Raw genomic sequence first — 5,462 nt, forward strand, 5'->3', positions numbered from 1 at the left:
GGCTCGCTGCTCTGCTGGTCAAGCCAGACGGGGAGATGTGTCTCTGAGGCAGAAGGACATTAAGGGAGTCTCTCCTCGGACACACCCGGAGTCCTCCTCACCTGATCCTGCGTTCAGGGTGACTCAGAGGGATCCCGGGCTTCTCCACAGAGCAAGGCCAGGGGCCTGTCTTCACCCCCATCCCCACCCCCAGGAGGGTGCTGAGGGGGGTGGAGGGTCTATACAGCCAGGAGTAGGAGGGTGGGGCTTGGGGGGAGCACTGCACTCCTCACCGGCACTCAGATGTCCTAAAACATAAAGTCTATTTCTTAAAATTCATGGATTTCGCCAGCTCTATTTTCACAAAAATTTAACATTGCAAACGTTTTGAGAAACTCCTACAAATACTTAATTCACAAATTTAACACAACAGATCCTCTTAAAAAGTCCAAGCATATTAAATATGCAAATTATCATGATTCCAAAGCTGCTTCATAGCCTTACATCAAAACCTGGTATAAAAGTGCTAATACTGTGGATTTCGCTTGGGTTCTTATCCTGAATTCCACGCCTTCCTGGGGTGCCAATTTTAGCACCTTACTAGGATTTCAGTGAGTTCACCGAATACTATTTTTACCTTACTAGGGATTTTAACAATCTTACCAGAGCAAACAACGAAGAAAAAGAACCGCCCCAAAGCACTGGGTTTGCCAAGTCTGGGTGGCTGAACGACCGATGCTAAACAACCGATTCCGGATAAGGGTGTAAGCCTGGGCTGTGAAGTCCAAGGGGAAGAAACCAGGGGGGGGGGGGGGGTCCTTTCCACAGTTACACGTTACTTGTTCCTTCCAGGCGCTGGGAAGGTTTTCGGTTTTGCAGCAACAAAGGCTCCCTGGCCTGAGATGAATGCACATCTCGCTTGGCTGGTGTTGAGTCATCTGTTGCCCAGTTACCGTGATGTATTGATTGATGTGATCTGTTAGCGTGAGCTGGAAAGTGCGTCTCCTTGCTGGCGGTGACGCATAACTAATGGGGGACCTCTGGCAGCTTCACCCCTGCAGGGGACAGGCACCGGTTCCTGCCCCTCTCTGGGACAGATGGACATGTCGGAGACCCTGTTGTGCTCTGCTGTCCCCGGTGACCCCAGGGCGGAGACCACCTATTCTGGACGTGTCTGCTTTTCCCCAGTTGGCTGACTCAGCGTTCCCGAACTCGCTCTTTCCTGCTGCCAGGGCTGGAGACTCACTATCTACCCCTGAGGGGCAGACAAAGAACTGAGAGGAAAAAGACCATTTACAGGACACACCCTGCGCTCTCAGGTCAGCGCAGATGAACACATCCCGTTGCCTTCGCCCTCCTTGCGATCTACCAAGCACTTCTCTGTACTCGCTGAAGTTGTTTCAGTTTGGTCATGAAGCTGCATCTCTCTCTGGCTCCACCTGTGCTAATTAATGCCCAGTTTAATGTCAGGGTTTGGCCCGGGAGCCCCTTGGTTTGGCCCCTTGTCTTCGCTGCACTGCCCCTGGCATGCTCTAAAGCATTCCTGCTTTCTGGCAACAACAAGATGTTCCAGGCACATCTGATTTTTTTCCTCCCTCAAGATAGGGAATCCGCCGTCCTGCCCCGAATCCTCATGCCTGTTCGTGGAGAGCGCTGTTGGAGGCCACCAGCAGGGTGAGCGTGGCGGGGAGGGACAGTGGGGACAGAGGCAGAAAATACCTGTTTTTCAGTTACTGTGTTCATACGCTTCTTTCCCCCACATCACACAACGTGCCTCCGACTCCAGTCTGCTTTTGTCCCGGTACCAGCCTTCAGTGTCCGCTCAGTCTTTGCACGCTGACCCGAACAGTGAGCCACAAATTCAGCCCTCACCCATCCTCCCCACCCCTACCCACAAGGAGAAGGGGGCAGGACAGATCTCTTCCTCCACCGCTGGAAACCAGGCCCCCACCTCACCCTTGGCAGGACGCTGCCCCCCAACAATTTGGTTTTCTCCACTGTGCGTTCCAGGAGAATGGAGGGCAGAGCATGTGGCACACTTTGCATTCTGGGTGGGTTCCACCAGTAGCTGGGTCAAGGATGCCTTTGAGAATGGGCCGGACACAGGAAGATGGTTGAAGAGTCCATTGCGACAGGTCAGAACATGAGCCTAGCACCAAGCAAACAACAGGAGTTGGGGATTACGTGGTGTCTGGAGGGAAGAGGGTCCTCCGTGACTGGTTCTTGTCTCGGCAGGGACAGTGGTGCCAGCCGCTGAGAGAACACGGTGGAAACAGACCGGCGAGAGGCCGGTGGCGGGGGGGTTTCCACGTAGATGGAGACGCCCAGCAGTGAGTTAGACGCAGGGTCAGAGGTGAGCCACAGGCAGGTGGTGTGGCGCTCCTGCTGCCGAGGGCCGTCCTCCGGGGAGCAGCCGCAGCCTGTGGGCGGTTTGCTTGTGCTGGTGGGACTGTTTGGAGGCTCTTCTGTTTTTCTAACTCTCCTTTTGTCTGAGTCCTTGCCTGGAATCCCCGAGGTTTCTCCTCAAACCAGAGTCCCAACCAAAATTAGCAAACAGCCCAAACAGTTGGAACCCAGAGAAGGGGCCGACCACCTCTCTCCGCTGCAAACTCTGGGAGACCAGGTAAGGGCAGTGGAGACCCAGAGTCAGGCAGCGGAATCTTCAGGAGCAACCCTGGCCATTCCAGGAGATAGCTTCTGCCTCCCAGGTTTCCCTGGTAGATTCTGGAGCCTCCGGGGAACCACAGAGGTGAGAAAAGGGAGGGATGCTGCAGAGAAAGGACCTCCCACTTCCCCGGCAGCCATCTGGGGATGCCTGATGTGGGGCGCGTCTGGCCTGAGTGTCGCCTGCCCCGGGACTTGGCGTGGCCAAGGCTGTGGCCACATTCCTCCCTAGCTCAGAGGGGACCCGGCGGCTTCGTTCCTGGGACAGTCGGCAGGACTGGGCTCATCTCCGAGTGTCTGTTGTCTGAACCGAGACAGGCGCTAAACGGCCTGGTTTCCTTCAGGGGCTGGACATGACAGCTTGGATCTCCGCTATTTGCCTGATCCAGTGTTGGGTTACTTCTTTTCCCCTTTGCTGATTATAAGAAATTGCCAAATGTAATCAAGCCCCTCATCACTGTCCTCTGCTCTGAGCCAGAGAAAGCCAGACGTGGAGAAAGGGGCCCAGTTTCCAGCTTCCTCTCTTGGCTTTTCCCCAACAGGAACCGGCCTGGCACGTGGCTCCTCTCTGCCCGCCCTCCAGCCCGAGCCACGCCCTCCCCACCTGGTCGCCCTTCCATCTCTTTATTCCACCTGTGGGCTCCCCCATCACATGTAGCCTCTCAGCCCTCGGGATCAAAACGGAGAGTGTCCGAGACCCTGCAGTGCAGATGGAGACCCCCACCGGCACTCCATGCACCGGGAACGAGGGCAGCAACTACAAGTGGGGGGCCAGGCAGGAAACCCTCTTGGGTGAGGAGAGGAAAACCCCAAGGAGACTCAGCCCTTTGCCTTCTGCTCTCCCAGGACCTTTCTCCCGTTACCTCATTGCCAGTGGTCTTGCCACATCCGCCGCCCCAGCCGCCCTTCCCACCTGGCCTGGGGTGCGGCCTAGAGTTGACCCCCGAGTTCCTGCTGCTTCCTGGTTGAGAAATGACCGTTTTTGCTGTGTGAAGACGTCCTACTCACGAGTTTGGGAGCGATTCGAGTCTGAAACACCTGGATTAGGACCTCGTGATTTGCACCCAAAGAGAGTGCACCTCTGTTGCAGCCCCGGGCCTTCCTCTGTCACGCAGCGCCCTCGCTGTGTGCAAAGACACAAGGTCATTTACACAGAGCTCTCATGTCCAGCCCATGGGCCTCAGGAATAGACCCGAGCCAGCATTACCATGACAGCTACCCCCCATCCCCACGCCAGCCCCCTCAGAGATGAACACACTGTTCTGTAGCCATCAGCTCTAAACATGTCGGCTTCCTCGTGGTCAGGCCTCACACGTGCAGCAGGAAGAGGGCCAAGCTGTCGGGGCCAGAGAGACGGGAGGAGTGGCTAGTGGTGCCTGTGACGGAGCCGCTTCTAGAATGGTGCGCGGCAGGCCTGCTCGGCTGGCGCGGACGCAGCCCCTGACCCCCTTCCAGTCCCACTGCCGCGCACGGCAGCCCCAGCCTCCCTGGCCCTCCAGAGCGAACGTATGGAAACGATGTTTATAAAGGAACCCCAATCTGCAACTCTCAGGGGAACAATGTATAGCACCCAAAAAAATGTGATGGAAGACTCCACAGACATCAGAATGGATCCGTGGGAAGAAAACAGTGTGGAAACAAGTATATCAACCAGTTCTGAGTAGAATAAGCAGAACGTGGTTGTTTACAAAACACTGATTACGACCAAGTGGAAGAATGCACTTCTCCGACTACAGGTTGGAAGGAGACACACGGGAAAACAGATGGGTAAGGAGAGGAGGTGGGATCATGGGCTGGGGTGGGTTTTCTTCAAGTTCCTTAAATGTCATCGTAAAGTTACGTTGATAATAAAAGTGTCATATGTAATTCAAGTGCCGGCCCACCGTCCCATTCCAGGTGAGCCCGTGTCAGAGCTGATCCCCGCTTGTGGCGACGTCCCCGTGCGACCTGGAGCCGAGAGGGGAAGGAGGCGCCAGGAGGTGAGGTCTCGGGTGGGGCAGGCTCTCCGCTGTCCCAGCGCCTGGCGTGTCTCCTCCCAGGGTTGCAGAACCCGGGACCCTGGGGCCACAGAGAACACCACACTTCCCTGGGCTCCTCCCATGGCCCCGTACCCGGGGGTCCAGAGGAGGGGGCAGGCAGATCAGGCTCAGTCCTGGCTACGGCGGGGGGCACAAGGGCAGGAAGCAAGTCACTGAGGTCTCAAAAGACGAGGATTTGGACACCAGAAGCAGAGCTCAGAGCCAACAGAAGTGAGCCGGTGAGGCCGGGAGAGAAAGCACAGACTCTGCAGCCCGGTTTCGACCCCAGCGCCATCATGTGCTGCCCAGGTGATCTGGAGCAAGCTATCAACCTCCACGAGCCTTAGTTTCCTCATCTGTGCACGGGGCAGTAATGAACCCAACCTGAGAGTATTCATTCTTCTGAGGCTGAGGACGTGAAAGCACGGCGCCTGTGCGTGGTGGGCACCTGTTGATGGAGTGGGAGGGACCCAGGGCCCACGGGGCTCCCTCTGAACCACGTGAAGGGAGACAGAGAAAGTGCTGTGAATCGGCTGGAGACATCGGAACCCCAGGTAGTTCTGGGGTGTGTGCGGCCTGGGAAAATCCCCCCGAGTATGGCTCTTCCTTCCACCCCAAACTAGTTCACACCTAGTCACCACCATCTCTACCAGCCTCTGAATCTGTTCCCGTGGAGTGAGGGGTTGCGTGCGCCTCTCGGGACGTGGCCTTTTGAGTTTGATAAAGGTCAAGGGAGGGGAGTGGCCGCCCCATGCAAGGTCTGTGATGAAAGTGCAGGTGATCTTGCAACCAGCCTTGAAC

Source organism: Artibeus jamaicensis, unplaced genomic scaffold (genome assembly GCF_021234435.1).
Source record: "Artibeus jamaicensis isolate MK-2021 breed Jamaican fruit bat unplaced genomic scaffold, CSHL_Jam_final contig_327, whole genome shotgun sequence".
In the NCBI taxonomy this organism is placed as follows: domain Eukaryota; kingdom Metazoa; phylum Chordata; class Mammalia; order Chiroptera; family Phyllostomidae; genus Artibeus; species Artibeus jamaicensis.